We start from the raw sequence: 17418 nt of genomic DNA, 5'->3' as shown, positions 1-17418 counted from the left end.
CGACAATTTCTGTAGTCCTATTCAGCCATTCGGTAACAACCATCGTTTTTCAGACACGTAAACTCTTCAAAAATCCCCAGTGGGGTCACTGCTGATGTATTTAATGTCGTAGAACAAAACGTCAATTACCTCTTAAATTTGTGTCAACCACAGACCTTATTTCGAGCTATTTTCCAAAACCCTATGGAAAAAATGCATTGCTTTTTGAGGAAGGAACCGGAAGTGCTAAAAATGCTAACTTACTTCCGGGTTTTACGACGCGTCACTGCTGCTCTCTATAGAGACATCACACCCCAGTCACGTCAAGAAGCCATTCGACTTCTTCAAGGCAACATTAAGCGAATACCATAACCAGGGAAATCGCATGGTAAAAGCTGCATCAGTGAACAGCAAAGCACAATTGGCGTCATACTTGCAAAGTGCAAGAAACCACACACAATAGCTGAGGATCTCATACTCCAACCCAGTCTCACATCTAAACGTGTAATAACTACGTTGGTTCACAACTTGCGACGTAGTATTTCTACAAAAACGCCTCTGAAATTGTAGGATCCCTACGTTTTTTTTTTCACCATTCATTTCCAATGGCTGGCGACTATGTCACGTGATCTTCAAATTTCTCCCTGCAGAAAAAAAAAAATATGGCCGACCTTCGTTTTATTCTCGGTGGAAAATGCCTATTTTAAAGTTAGTTTGGCCATTCAAATGCGTTTTGATGTCATTTGATGTGAGAAATATGAGTTTTTATTTCAGATTATGTGTGCAGTGGATGCACATGATCTTTAGTTTGCTAGTTAATACGAAGATTACTTCAGGAAATTGTGTACATACAACGTTGTCATTGTTACCAAGGTGGTTGCTAGGGACGCTGCTATCGGCCAAGTAATATATGTCTTTTGCTCTCTTTACAATAAATAGTTAAACATAGAAGTTGACTGTCTTTTCTGGAATTCTGAACCCAACACTATCGGGATGTTGAGAGCATTCCATGGAATATAACAAAAAGTGTATCTCGAGCCGGTTTCTCAAACTTACCTATACCCCACCTTTAAAAGTTGAACAAACCCCACACAGCTCAGTAAAGAGTATGAAATGTTGACTTTATTTGATAATTTCAGTAAAAACTAACGATCATATTTCTCTTTTTGATTATAATACTGATGAACGTTCAAAACAAAGCACTTTGGCAAGTTACCACATACGTTTTAAAATGCACCGTAACTTTCATGATATAATCTCTCGGTCATAATCGGTTTTGTCCGTGAACGGCCGACTGTTGTGTGATGGCAAATGCTGCGGCCGCAAGGCATCGTGGGGCAGCATTTTCTCCTTTTCTTTTGTAGAGGAAGGTCCAGTAGTTCCTAAGCTAAAGGAGGTTATAAAGGAAGTTTAAAACCCCCTTTCCTATCATAGAGAATTCGAACAGCTCTTATCATGGCTGCCACTGAGGGATTTCCGGGTCATTTCACTCCATTAGGAAGGTTCCTAAGCAAAACGGACTATTCGACATCAACCCAGGTCAGAACCTCAAGGTCCAGCAGCACCATGACTCCATGACCTCTTACAAGCCATTGTTAGGTAAGTGCTGGTTTTGGGCAGGGATATCTAGATACTTTGAAGGTTTAACATAATGAATTGTGCTACGATGTTTTCAAATCTGTAATCAAAGAGGTCCGCAAAAACGCTATCGACCAATCAGATTGCTTGATTTTACTTTTCAGTTTTATAAATATATTTAAATTTCTTCCGTTACGAAACAAACTTACAAAGCATAAAATGGAAACATTTAAGATTAACTTCGACCTCCGGGGGGGTCTTACTATAGTATGGATGAGTGGATTGAGCAATGCCTATCTCCAGAAAAAAAAGCACCTAAACTACGACATGCAGAGCTACGTGAAGAGCAGGTAGACCAACTGGAAAAGTACCACCATTCAAAAGCTTTCTGATGCGGGTCTTGAAACAAAGCAGAGAAATTATGACCGTTAGTGGCCACAGGTGCGAAAGCTCTCTCCAGAGCTACTGGAAGCCCAATCTCGGGGACCGGAGAAAGTGGAGCAATATTCTCGCCACGCCAAGCAACAGCCTCGAACAACCTCAACCTATACAAGTGACCACGTAAGCCATGCTACTGATGCTGGACAGTTTTTCAGTGGATGCACAATAAACAGCAACATACACATTAATGTAAATAAACAGCCAAATAATGGATCAACGCTCTCTGTCTAATATGTTCGCTTGCTGTTTGTGTTTTGTGCAGAAGGCAACGGAGGGACTCTTTTATTTTGAACATCATTATTTACGAATAAAAACTATTTAAATTAGAGTGTGTATTTTTTTTTCATATTGCCACACTTGGTAACCGTTTTATAAAAGCAATAGCTCACTTCAGGCCGTGGTATATGCTCATTATATCACAGCTAAGGGGCGTGGTTCGGCCCGACGCGTCTGCCTGTCGTGAGCTATTGCTTAAATATACATATGCCATCTTTAATAACTGTAACATATACAGGGCTGCTAAATCCTAAGAACTGCTACAGGATTTGATTTGTCGATTTGATTTGTTTTTTATCTGTATTTTTGAAAATTATGTAACTTTTCATCTTTTTTTTTAGCATATTGTTTATTATATTATAACTTAGTACTTTTTTAGCATATTGTTTATTATATTATAACTTAGTACTTTTTTAACGCATGTAAGATATGCAACACTAAGCTGTCTGTGGCTCTTTCCTGCTGTAATGCTGCACATTTCCCCTCTGTGGGACTAATAAAGGTATTCTGATTCTGATAGCGGACGAATTTGTACAAAGGGGCAGCAGCAGCAATGTAATGCCGACTTTCTTACACGCTGGAAGGCCAATCGCTTTTCTTTACTCCGAAGAAGTTATTAGGAAGATTACTTAGGGAAATTGTGTCCATAGAACGTTTTCATTGTTACCAAGTTGGTTGCTAGGGACGCTGCTATCGATATTATTTCTGTTATGTTGTGTAACTGTTTAATGGTGTTATCTTTATTACTACCCCCTTCCCCGTCAATGTATAGTGTTGGCCCACAGCGCAAACTTATTAGTTTAACAAAATCCGCATCTAAAATGGTGGCATAAATACGTTATTTTCCCTTGTGCAATTCCAGTCTCACATCTCACATCACATCGTCATTAACAAATACCGGAAACAGACCGAAAAGATTTTTTAAAAATAAAATAATACTTTATTCCGAGTGTGCTTGCTTTTGTCTTTGAAAGTCATCACATAACGGCATTGTAATACACGGTTTGGCTGCATTAAATATTACATATCTGCTGTAGTTCTCTATTTATAGAGCCCTGATGAGAAGACTTCTAGACAAACATGAGGAACTGCCGCCAACACTGAAAACGTGACGTGGATCATAAATATATCAGCAATTAAACAATATCTTACATTTCTTTTCACACAATACGTCTCTTTGCAGTATCAACACTAATTCGGCTGACTTTTATATTTGATCCAATTGGTAGGCTTTATTTACAGCATAAAGGTGCACAGCTGATATAAAGGGACACCTGGTGGTTAAAGCATGTTATTGAATTTCATTATTTTTATTATTAGATATTAATAGGATCCCTATAAAGTATATTCATTACTCGTTATTCTCTACTAATAGTTAATTAGAGAATGTATATAATGACTATTTTGCACATCCCTTTCAAGATTTAAAGATTTTCTAAAGTTTATTGACATATATACACAAACGGTGTAGTTATGCAATGAATGAAAAACTTTGGTCGCAGGTTCCTCAATAGTGCATTACAAGACATCTATCAATATTTGTGCATAACTCCAGCAGTGTTAACTATGTTGAAGCACTTATTTTAACTGATATTATACATATGTATTATACTCTTATAAGATGTATGTAGATATTTAATCTCCGGCCTTGTCAGGTATTGAACAATCAATAAATAAAGAACACAGCATTATTCAATATAAAACACAGAATTTGTGTGATTATACTAAATGATTTACAAATAAACACCACTGCATATTTACAACTGTTACACATGCTGATGTAACGCAAATGTTTCCAACTTGGGATCAATAAAGTATATCTTATCTTAAGGTGATCGATGGCCACTGCCATATTTGCAAAATGTGCCTCTGAACCTTGACAAGTGCATGTTTCAGGCTTATCAATTAACAACAGGAGGGGTCACAAACATAAGACCAGCTGTTAAATAAAGCTCTTCTGACCTTAGCTGGCATGTGGGTATATATTAATGCTGCCCATTATGGGCACAAGCAATTTTCACCCATTTATTAATTATATGTTTTACATTTGAGTGTTTCCTATCCCCTAAACCTCCAGGGATGTTCACAGTTTAATACTGGCAACTTCTTATTATGGGAAATACGAAAACGTCTTTATAGCCAGCATTTGTAGTTCTGGGGACGGGGTGGGGGAGGGGGGGACGGGGTGGACCCGTTCAAATCCAGTTTTGGACAATCTGCCGTGGTTCCGTCCCATTTCAAAGTGTTGTTCGACGCTCGGCGTAACCCTCGGCGCACACTCAAACATCCAATCACAGAGCTTGAGGACTATCACGGGGTTTGTCAAGCGAAGCGGAGAGAATACTTACTTCCGGGTGTAATATTATCTAAAGCAAATGAGCTGCTCCGACCCTCGGTCCTGACGGACTCCAACTTGTGTTTATTAATCAAACAAATAAATAAACATAAGGATAATTATGTGTTATTGTTGAGTAAATGGAGAATTGCACAGGGGAAAATAACGTATATATGCCACAATTTTAGATGCAGGTTTTACTAATACGTTTGCGCTGTGGACCAACACTATAAATTGATGGGGAAGGGGGTAGCAATAAAGATAACACCATTAAACAGTTACACAACATAACAGAAATAATATCGATAGCAGCGTCCCTAGCAACCACCTTGGTAACAATGAAAACGTTGTATAGACACAATTTCCTGAAGTAATCTTAATAATAACTAGCAAACTAAAGATCATCTACATCCACTGCACACATAATCTGAAATAACAACTCATATTTCTCGCATCAAATGACATCAAAACGCATTTTAATGGCCAAACTAACCTTAAAATAGGCATTTTCCAAAGAGAATAAAACGAAGTTCGGCCATGTTTTTTTTTTCTGCAGGGAGAAATTTGAAGATCACGTGACATAGACGCCAGCCATTGGAATGAATGGTGAAAAAAAACGTAGGGATCTTACAATTTCAGAGGCGTTTTTGTAGAAATACTACGTCCCAAGTTGTGGACCAACGTAGTTATTACACGTTTTTGTATGAGACTGGGTTGGTATCTCATAGCTGGAGAATGTCTGCAATCACACACGAAATACTCAGACAGTATACTCCGGGTAATTTACCATACGGTCAGTACATTATAATTGGCGTTCCTAGCATGTATGCTACGGAGCTAAACAACAAGGCTACCAAGAGCTTGAGATGCGAAGGAAAACATTGTTTTTATGCAAGCTAAAAAGAATGACCGAAACGTAGCAGACTACCCGTATAAGATTGCAATTGTAAACACGTTCTTGCTAGCCTAATATGAACCACTAGCTTTTGTTCATAGTAGGTTGGCATATTACACTGAACAAGCCATTGACTCAGTGCTAACTGGGCTAACGAAGTAGCTAGCGTTTCCATATATCAACTACAATGTCAGCAAATGGCCTTACATGTTTCTCATTGCAGAAGAATGTCTGCATCTAATTTCCATTTAAAGGGCCAGCAGCAGCTCATTTCCATTTAAAGGGCCAGACCCAGAAATAGAGGTGTATGTGGCAAGCTACAATGGGTGATCTATTTGGTATTTTCAGCAAAACACTTCCGAGACATATGTGACCCGCTCTTATCGAAATCAGTCGGAAGTTGCAACGGCTCATTTCAAAATAAACGTCGATTTGCGTAAAAATTAGTGATTCGGGGTTCGGGTGTTTTGTTTGATTTTAAATAAACAAAGTCTTGGCTTTCAGAATATGAAAGTTTGATTTCCAAAATCACTTGATAAGTACATTTTTGAAGCTTGTAAAGGGTAGATGGCACCTCTCACTCGCCACTCTGCTGTTCCGCAGCGCCGCTTCCTGTATGGGATAAGTTTTGTATCGTAAAGAAAAAGCAACACTTTCTAAGAATAAAGCTTACTATGAGTTTAAAAGAAAAAAAACTGAGTCAAGCAAAATTAAATACATTTCAAAATAAAACTATAAGTTGCAAACAAATCATTTATGTAATCATGTAAACTATAAGTATTTTTTCTTTGTTTTAACATAGGTTTTTGTTTGCAGTTCTTGTTTCTTCTTTCTCAATGATCAGACTTTTGCTCTCGCTGCAGTAGGCCTACTCTCATTTGTGCTCCTTCACTTTTTGTTTGAGATTCTGACACAACGTCCCAGGTGGGCAGGACTTTCAGGGGTGCGTCCCCATTTGGGGGGGGGGGGGCATGAAAAAGACCTGCACCATCTTCCTCCACGCTGGGCATTGCTCAGTGTCATTTCATTCGACCAATTGTCTTTACATATACATTTAATAGATGTTATTATTATCCACCTTATTGTTTTATGTCCTTTTATTTAAAACATTCTTTGAGACTTAATCTTCTGGTTCAAATTTCAATAAATGTAATTTGTATAATCACACTTTTGTCTTTATTCTACATGAAAATGTTAGAGATTCCATTCAAATCTGTTGATTATTCATATCTTCCTCAGGCTAGGAATAGTATGTCGAATTTTTAATGATAAATGTATATCATTTTCTCACAGGATATAGAATGAGACAACACAGTTTGTATCCATTGTGTATGAATGCTTCAGCTCTTCAGACCAACATAGTAAGATGTGAGCATGTTCCTAATTGTGTTTGTATGCAGCCTGGGTCTGGTCTGTTTCATAAAGCAAATCTGCCACTTTTATATTGTAGAATTTGTTAAATTAAAGCAGTCTTTAATTGTTTGTCCTAAACATAGCAATATATGCTTTTGAAATGTAACATGTCTTTGAAAAAATAATAGTATACAGTTTATATTGTGTATCACCTTTAGCTTGAAAATACATTTTAATCTATAAAACAAATAAATAGATAGACAGACACTTTATCAATCCCAAATTGGGAAATTATTTAACAGCAGCAGTGTGTGCAGGTATTAACATATTTAAAGTTGGAATAAAGTATAAACTACACATCACAAGTATAATGCACAGCAATCCATAAGATAAGTCCGATATGTTCATGAAAACTCCCCAGGAGGCACCGACACTAACATGGCCGAGTGGACTCCGGAGTTGCTGCATGAGTTGCACTGTATGATCTGTGGTGTAGTGGGCTGTCACTCAAAAACTGGGTAGCCAATGGGGACACACCCCTGAAAGTCTCACTTCTCAATCCACTCCTCCATCGTAAAGCCACTCCGGAGGTCGAAGTTAGCCTTAAATGTTTCCATCTTAAGCTTTGTTAGTTAGTTAATTAGTTTCGTAACGGACGTAATGTAACAGTCGTACGGTTGTAGCTTTTCTCAGACGCGGAGGGATACTGACTTGTGAAAAGTAACTACAATTATACCCGGGATATACGCTCATTATATCACGGCTAAGAAACATCAGATTGCTTGATTTGACTTGTCCGTTTTATAAATATATACTAACTGAGCTTATCCCCCCCCCCCCCCCCCCCCCCAAAAAAAAGTTGTAAATTAAACAGGTGAAGTACATAAAGCCGTGGAGGACGGTAGTTTATAAACCATAAGTAAAAAAAAAATGCCAAAAAAAAGAAAAAGCGAACGCACCATAAGTAAAGCGAACGCACCCGCAAGGACACCATTGGTTGAGGGATTTTGACAGGGTTGTTGCACAAAAGATCCGAGCGCGCACAGAAGAAATCTGAGAGCAGACATTTCACGAGCGCACAGAAACAGTCTGAGTGCGAGGAGAAGGTTTTAAATTGGAACACAGGAAATCTGTAAGCAGCAATATATCTGATTGCAAGCTACAGTTTGAGCAGAAGCAGAGCAAATCTAAGCGCAAGCAGGCACTATTTGAGTGTGAGGACAGAGTTTGAGGGAAAGAAATACATATTCTGAACGTGAAATCAATAAAGTATGCTCTCAAATTTAAAGACCAAGCTATTGAATAAAGATAGGGAATAACCCCCATAGTAATGTACATGGATACATTTGAATGGTGTGACAATGTCCAATTTGATTGGATTACAATGTACATATTCTTCCTGTTATGTCTGCCTGCTTTATTTTTACCTAATGCAAAGTGACCTGCTGCTCCATCGAAATCAGTCGCATTGACCAGAAGACACATTTTGAGTTGTATACATTGTTGGAAAGAGGAGATTCCTAGGGTTCTAATTATATCAGGATTGTTTATGCACTCCAAATATTAAGCAAAATATGTCACATTCTATAATGACTGTCACCGAGTCATCATTTTGAGAAAAAGGCCTTCAAAGTGTCCTCTTCTCTTGAATCCATCAATCTGATTATTAGTGGAGCAAATGATCAAAGTAGTAATGGAGGGAAGATATTTTCGTTTGGATTACTGGTCTGGGGGAAGCTCGCGAGTGTGTGTGTGTATATACGCAGAGCCGGCCCGACCCATTAAGCGACATAAGCGGCAGCTTAGTGCCCCACAGCCACTAAGGGGCCCCCTAGCCAAAAAAGAATAATTAATTAATTAAAGATATCAGTACACCGTCGCCGTGATAAGTATGTTTAATTAATTGTGTTAATTAATTGTGTTAATATGCCTAGATTGCCTACTCTCAAAGTCATGTAGCGACGCAGATTCTGGTCCTAGCGACGTAGGTTCTGGTCCAGGCTTTCGTCATCTCATGCCTAGACTACTGCAACTCCCTCATGGCTGGTCTGCCTGCATGTGCCATCCGACCTCTGCAGCTCATCCAGAATGCAGCGGCTCGTTTGGTCTTCAACCTTCCTAAATTCTCCCACACCACGCCGCTCCTCCGCTCCCTTCACTGGCTTCCGGTAACTGCTAGAATCCACTTCAAGACAATGGTACTTGCGTACCATGCTGTGAATGGATCTGGCCCTTCCTACATCCAGGACATGGTTAAACCGCACTCCCCAGCACGTGCACTCCGCTTTGCATCAGCCAAACAGCTCGCTGCACCCGCACTGCGAGGGGGACCCAAGTTCCCATCAGCAAAAACACGTGGGTTTGCTATCCTGGCTCCAAAATGGTGGAATGAGCTCCCCATTGACATCAGGACAGTAGAAAGCTTACACATCTTCTGGCGCAGACTGAAAACTCATCTCTTTCGACTCCACTTCGAACGATAGAACTATTAACAAAGCACTTGTATACTAATAAAGGACTGGCTTATCTATAGCCAGTTGAGTAGCACTTGAAATGTTTTAGCTCTATGAAACCTGATGTACTTATATGATTCTGTTTTCTTCAAGTTTGTACTTTGTTGGTCGAACTCACTTATTGTAAGTCGCTTTGGATAAAAGCGTCAGCTAAATGCAATGTAATAGTAATAATGTAATAATGTATTATATTATTGAGTCAATAATATAATACATTAACCGTGCTTTACCTAAACCTCATCATGACACAAGAGAGGACGGCAGGATGTAATTTCCCGTGTTCAGTGAATTCAACAGAGGCAAGACACCTGACCAACCAGAGAGTTGAATCGAAATAAACATCTGTCTTATTGGCTGACACAGGTACCTATCCTGTGAGCTGTGACAATGTTTAAAATAAACTCAGTCGGTCTCAGAGTTCTTGAAGATGGACGTAAGAAAAACAATTCTGAGTATTTCTGAGAAAAAGTCAGCTGAAATGGTGGCATAGTTGCCACTGCTTTACGTGTCGACAGCATGTTTGAACGTATTTGCAGCAGTAAATGTGGCTGTTTGGCCACTGACGTTGCCATAACAACACCAGAATTGAAATGTGCAACCTCTTTTTGTGACAGATCTTTGCAAGAAATTATAATTCTTCTGAATGATATTCCTATTGACAGCTAGTTTCTATGTGAACATTATAAGATTGACAGCCTGAGAGAATAAATGAAAAACAGTTATGAAATACTATATGACAAAACAAGAATACAGTTAAAGTGATTTGTAAAATATCCATACAGAAAAATCTGTTTACAGTTCTGTTTCATATGGGTGTTGAGAGATGTATCCATAGATCTCTTAATGTTGCTCTCAAAGTGCACCAGATTACGGTGGCCGGCAGGTGCAAACGCGGAACAACGGCCCAAAACGCATACATTAGCAGGAAACACCTGCAAATAATGAAATGAAAAACAAACAAACCCTGAAAACAAATACAACAGAAAAACGCTGCATTTACAGAAATGATGCAAACTAAATACAACACACAAACCCCGAAAACAAACGCAACAAAAAAACGCTGCAAATACCAAAACGATATGCAAAGTCCAAAGCACGTACAAATCCCAAAACACATACAAAAAAAAAACATTCCGAAAGTGCTCCAGGCCTCTAGGGGGCGCGCTACATGGAACAGATTGATGTCTGACCAGACATAGAGAGAACGAACAAGAGTGATGGAAATCGGGAGGAAAGAAAGTTCATTTAAGTGGAGAAAGATATAATGTAGATGTAAGTTTTGTTTTAATACATAGATCGTCATATTTATATAGCTAGCGTTAGCGTCCCTAACTACTACAACAGCTGAGGAGAGGAGAGCTTCACGTGAAGAGAAGATAAAGTGAGGGAAGAACATTGTTAAAAGAGATGACAAATCAAGTGCAGGCAAATAACACGGGCCATAGTGAGTACCGCGGAAAAGGGACATTTGAATTCTTAGCAGTTTGTTTATATGTATGTATTTGTGTATAGATGTTGCAACTATACAGAGCTTTAGCAATTGTCTGTAACTATGGTCATGCTAATAAAGCTATTGAATTGATAGAGAAAGAGAGAGAGAGAAGTGACAACATGTGAAGAGGGACAAAGTAATGACAGGATAGTAGTTTGCATTAGACATGCTCAAGAACAAATATAGAGAAGACATTCAAGGAGAGAGACAAAACATAGATTCAGTGATAAACATGATGTATCTTTCTATTTATTTAGCTAACCACTATTAGAGTGTTTTTGATTGACTTGATTAAATGGATTTACTACATCAATGTATGTCTTTTCAGACCGCCATGTTTTGTCCTTTCTGTGGCCAACATCTGGGGACAGTTCAAGTGTCCTGTGGCTCCTGTGGCTCCTGTGGCAAACATGTACAGTTTTTGGCAGAAGTTTAACACAACAGTAAGTTAACTTTTTTTATTGTTTCTGTTTCAAATGCAAGAAATAAGGATTCAACCCACTACTCTGTTTAGAATACTAATTGGCAGATGCATACACTAGTTATCAGCATGAAGGACACATTTTTTCATTGTCTGTTTATGTGAAATATGTAGAAGCCATCATTAAATTGTAGAGCAATGCATTAAATACACAACACAGCTTATATTATACATTCATAATTGTGTATTAGTTCTATCTTTATAGAGAACATTATACATTTAGAATCTGATTTTGAGACAGTGGCTGGGAAAGTCACACCACCATGGGGCACAAACAGTTGCTGACGTGATGTTTTCTTCGCATTCTCAGGCATTCCATAAGGAGGGTCAGGAACTCAGGCTTGGGACCACCAGTGTCCCCTCCATCCTCAGTTTTTCCCTCATCATCAGTGAACTTAACTGACATCTCATGAAAGGGGTCGAATGAGGCACCTTGAAAGCTGCGGATTTCTCCATCCCACACATTGGCTCTATTAATATTGAACCTGCTGAAAGATGTATTTGTTCTTTTCGCAGAGAGTTTTGCAACAATTTTCCTCCGCAGTCAGGTATTCTGTGCTGGGAAAGACAACGTGATGTATTGTAATATTAAATGATGAATCTAGTAATAAGATTGACAGCATAGAATAGAAAAACTAAGTGGTAATAGTAACAATTAATACCTTTGCTCCATTTTGTCTTCTGGCTCAGACTGGCTATCAATAATGATAAGTGCATACACATTTATGTAGTTGCTGCAGTGAGAAGAAAGTTGAATAATTATTTTCAAATACATAATATATGCATGACAGTCATATTTACAAAAGAATGTCGATCCTCTTCCTGTTTTTCCAATACATTGGCTTTAAACTGACAACAGTACTTTTGTCATACTCCTGCACAATCCTTGTAAACATTTGAAATGGATGCAAGAAACAATATCTGATCTTTGAAAAATATGTGTGGGTGTTTTTTGTATCGTCTTCACTAAGATGTCAGATATTGTGGGTCATTTGGAAATGTATAAAAGTATAATTGTTCTGCTTCCTGGCAATGTTACCCACTGTGATTGGAAGCTACTCTATACAAACAAACAAATGTAAAATAAAGATACACACTACACAACTGTGTCACGAAGCAACTGTCAACATCGTTTACCTATAGAAGTGGTTCTGACCCGGGGCAGACTGGACCTCTTCCTGGAATGGGGTTGGTGCTCCATCCTATGTTTACCCAGGAAATAAGTGCACACAAGGGGATTTATTGATTTCATGTTCACAAATTCAAACCTACATGGTATAATTACATTTTTAATTAGTCTTACCCGATCAGACGCTGGTGCCTTGGGGTGCCTTGTTTTTCATTTCAGGATTTGCAGCTGTTTCCTGCTAATGTATGTGTTTTTGGCCGTTGTTCCGCGTTTGCACCTGCCGGCCACCGTACCAGATTGATGATTTTAACTTCAATATTTAAAAAAAAAATCTTCCCGGGGGAGCGTGCCCCCGGATCCCCCTAGAGGAGGCTAGGTCCACGGTGTTTACATGCTTATTTATACAATATGTGTGCTTATGCTAACATCATAAGACAAAACTTGGTTCCGTGTTGTGTGTAGTGAGAACGCGCTAGAGTGAGGGGGGGCCCCAAGCCAAAGCTCGCTTAGGGCCCCCAAAAGTCTAGGGCCGGCCCTGTATATACGTGTGTGTGTTTGTGTATTTTTGCGTTTGTGTGTATTGTGTTTGTTTCCCGGGGAAAACACTCACGAGAAAAACCGGCTGTTGTTATGCCTGCTGTGACGTTAAGTTACCGCTTGTAATTATAATAATAATAATAATGCATTTTATTTATATAGCGCTTTTCACAACTCAACGACGCTTATGCCGTTACACGCTTCAACGCTGTATTTATCATCTGAATTTGCCGAAACAAGTTTAATATTCTGAAAGCCAATACTTTGTTTATTTGAAATCAGATGAAAACAAACTGTAACGGACCCTGCCGTGTTATCTAAGATTAATATATGCCTTACATTCATAATGTCAGCGGAGGGAGGGGAAGCGGCGCTGTGGAAGAGCAGAGTGGCGAGTGAGAGGCGAGCTGTCATCTTCCCTTTGCAAGCTTAAAAAATGCCTGTAGATAATGAGATTGAATATAACAATCAAAAATAACAAAATATACACAGCTAGATCAGATCGCGTTTTAGATGCAAACTTTAGAGTAGAGGGGAATTATTGAAACGGGATGTGTACAGTGTTCCGCGGCATCTGCTGCTGCGAAAATGTGGGGCAGGGCTGTAAAGTGCTTCCGGCGCCCTTGCTCCGAGACCACCTATTTTAGCGGACCAGAGTCCGGTTGTTTAGTTCACTTAAGAGGTCTCGGATTGTGTTCACACCGACCCAAATGAACCCCACCAAGCGGCTAAACGCACCAGGGTTCGATTAAACCGGACTATACAAGGCAGGTGTGAACGCACCCTTAGACTAATATAAAAGAAAAAATAAAGTAAAATATAATATATATAATATACTGTATATAAAAAGTGAACTATCTCTAAACACTCAGAGTCCTTTTACATCACCTGGGGCCTCATTTATAACGCCGTGCGTAGGATTCAAGTGGGAAGGTTGCTTACGTAGTAGAAATCCAAAAAATAGGTCCAGAAATGTTCCGACATTTTCCGATTCACCAAACATTGCGTACCGGTGAGGAAAGTGCGTACAGCACTTCCTACGCCAGTTTCCCTTTATGAATCACAGTCGACTCGAAATGCGGTGCAGCTTTTGCGGGCTTCACGTAACGCCCATATTTGCCTATAAATAGTCAAAGAAACGCCCATTCATTCATTCATTTTGAATGACTTTATGAAGAAGATGGCAGGAAATTACGACAGAACAGCTAAAAAAAGACATCTCACACCGTGTCAGATTTTGGTTATTTTGGGGAGGTCGAGATAAATCATATTGTTTGGTGGATGCAGTTTGAACCAGAGTAGCATCATGGAGGTCGGGTCGTCACCAAAATAAATATATAAGTGGTCCGAAAAAGGTTCATGACAAAAAAAATACACATAGCCTTCCTCAGGCAGTGTGTTTGCACCGGGGACAGGAGACACCCCCTTGATGAGAAACTGTAAGAAATGATCGGGGAATCCCTCCGGAGTGGAGTCATGACGACTGGATCTGAATTATGTTTTCGTATTTGGTGGTCTCCACTGCAGCAACTCTATATCCACCAGTTAAAGGAAATACAACTAATGTTATATTAGCTGTACAATTTATCACATGTGGTGTTCTTAGTTTCCATACCTCCTGTGTTTTATGAGCGACTTATCAAGTCTTGGCAAATGGCATAAAACATGATTAAACATGATAGTATATAAAACCATGCTCGTATACAACCTATAGAAAGGCAAAACGGCGTCAGTTTAGACGTAATTCTGTCCTCCTGCTTACCGCATCATTTATGAGAAAACATTTAATTACATTAACACAACATATTCGAGGTGGTTTTAAATAAAATATCCGTATGTATTTATTTCTCCAAGTTATGTTTTTGTGTGCACTGAGGAGTTGAAAACAGGCATTTGTTTAATCATTTTAAGATTGGCTTTGATCAATGTTTGAAAAATGAATTCTTCATATATGATAAATGAGAGGTAAAATTATGGAAGCAAACAAGAGACAGAAGTATTTTAATTTTATTAGACACCGAATATATAGCATTGAAAATAATTACTTTGAAAATCATGTATCTGAATTTTTTCTGAAAAAAATTCGACGTCAAAACATTTGGTGTATAAAATTCGATGTCCCAAATTGTGATGCAGCATCATTCGGGCTACTCAGACAGGATAAGCAATCGAGCCCTAATGCAATCAAACCGAGTTCTAACCTATCAGAGCACAGCTTTGTCAGTCATGTGATCACAACAACCCGGGAGAAAAATGACGGAGAACATTGGGGCTCGCCGCTCGGGTAAGTAGTCAGTTTGTGCTCTTTATTTTACAAGCAGTGAGGGCTCGACAGCATTTGTATCTTACATTAGCTAGCTAAATGAGTGAAGTAGCCTTGTGCCTTGCTGTTAGCAAGCTCCGTAGTTATCATTAATTGAAGTGAATCACAACGTTACCGTGTCCTTTTGTGTGTGTGTGTGTGTGTGTGTGTGTGGGGGGGGGGGGTGTGTAACGTAACGATCACTTCGGTTAGATCCGTCAAGTTGACCATGCTACACTATACAAATACTCTCTTACAAAAGCCCTGCATTTAAACGTGTTAATGTTACTTTAGTAAAAGTATGCTAGTATAATTAGGAAAGTGTTGTTAAAGTATTTAAAGTAGACTAGTTATACTATTATATTATATCATTTGTTTTATTGTTATTACCGATGTACGAGTTGACTTAACTGTTGTAGTTGGAGCTCATTTTGCACAATAAGCTAACTAATGATTACTTTCATAATGGTTTAATGTGCTGATTATTTTCTACATTAATAGATGCAGGTCTGGTTTGTGGCATCCCGGACGTACGGGGCATCCTGGACGTACAGGGCTTCCTGGACATACAGGGCATCCCGGACGTACAGGGCATCCCGGACGTACGGGGCAACCTGACTTCGCAGGGACACATTTTATACAGACCCGAAGGTTACAACCTGGACGTACAGGGTTAGACATGCAAGGATAAACATGAGCCGCGGGGCGAATATACGTGCTGACATGCTAAGAACCACCACCAGTTATATGCATACGTACCAATTTGAAGGTTGGAGAGACCTTTGGATAGCCAGCACGACACTGAGGTCCGGACGAATGTAGGATGAGGAAGCGGTTGTTGTAGGGAAGAGGAATGATTACCTTGATTGCGGGAGGTTTCCTATCCTGAACGAGCCCTGAAATGCTCTTAAGACACCACCACCAGTTATATGCATGTTTACCATAGGTAAGCTGGAGAGATCTTGGATAGCCGGCACGAGCCGATGGCCGGCGAAGAGGGCGATGTATACAATGTAATGCAGCTGTTAGCTTGAGTACAATGATGCATGAATATCATACCCCGCTTAACATAAGCCAGTGAGCATGAAACCAAATATATGAGTGCAATATGAGCAGCATGAAATAATGTTTGCTTAGGTAAATGCTGAGACATGACCCATGATATAGGACTAGCTTAATTAGCAGTTTGATTATGCCACGGTAAGACGTAGATGCTGATGTGCTGGTTGGGTGATTAGACTGTCTTCTATCATCTTACATGAGCTTCTCTTTCTCCCTGAAAGAAACCCCCCAAAACCACAGATGGGCAGCATCCGTGGCTGTGTTGAAGCTTGAAACTGCGTTACTTACTGAGCATTATGACGGGTAGTAGTTACCCGAACTGCATAACTCCATGCTGTAACGCGTTACACCCGACACTGCCTGGAACTCACCTTAACCCTAAACTAAAGGCAACGATGTTCTCTCTTTTTTCTCTCTCCTTTTTCTTCTTCTCTTTCTCTCTTTCTCTCTTCTTCCTCGTTCTTCTTTTGCTTTTCTCTTTCTTCTTCTTTACTCCTTTCTTTTCTTCTCTTCTTTTTCTCTTTATTTTCCCTCTTCCTTCTCCATTCTTTTCTTCCTTGTTTTCTTTCTCTCTTCTTCGTTCTTCTCTTGCTTTCTCTTTTCTCTCTTCTTTCTTTCTCTTCTTCTCCGTTCTCTCTCTTCCTCTTTTTCCTTTTGCTCTTCTCTCTTTTTTCTTCTTTTCTTTTTTCTTCTTTTCTTTCTCTTTTTTTCTTCTTCTCTTTTCTTACCTGTTTTAGCGGTGAGGCGCAGGGAAAGGAGGCGAGCCTGCTGCGCACTGAACCTGCTAGTAGTGATGTTACGTATTGTGACGAGGCTTTGGAGCGTGTGTCGAGTAATCCTCAAAGCTTTTTGTGAAGCATGTATCGAGGCTTGTATCGTTTTGGGCCAGTGCGGCACCTCGCTGCCTGTCGATACCACGTGACTGCTTCGGGAAGCGATTCGGATCGGTTGAACCGTTGAACCACAACGCTCATAATATCCGTGGATGTATAACAAGAACCATATTAACCCTCCTGTACCCGGGTCCGCTGGTGACACGATGGAA

At 39.5% G+C, this 17418-nt stretch overlaps 1 long non-coding RNA gene across 2 annotated transcripts; it reads left to right on the top strand.

Moving 5' to 3' along the window:
* The first annotated feature begins 10581 nt into the window (after positions 1 to 10581).
* Positions 10582 to 12437, top strand: LOC307042645. Of its 2 annotated transcripts, none has more exons than XR_013809207.1 (3): positions 10582 to 10751; positions 11191 to 11305; positions 11654 to 12437. It is a non-coding gene; the product is annotated as an uncharacterized lncRNA (long non-coding RNA). The 2 variants fall into 2 exon arrangements; XR_013809208.1 differs by having other exon boundaries at positions 10582 to 10814.
* The last annotated feature ends 4981 nt before the right edge of the window (positions 12438 to 17418 follow it).

This window comes from Notothenia rossii (assembly GCF_949606895.1).
Source record: "Notothenia rossii genome assembly, chromosome: 6".
In the NCBI taxonomy this organism is placed as follows: Eukaryota; Metazoa; Chordata; class Actinopteri; order Perciformes; family Nototheniidae; genus Notothenia; species Notothenia rossii.
The sequence above is the reverse complement of the archived record's forward strand: the minus strand, read 5'-3'. Positions and strand labels throughout refer to the sequence as shown.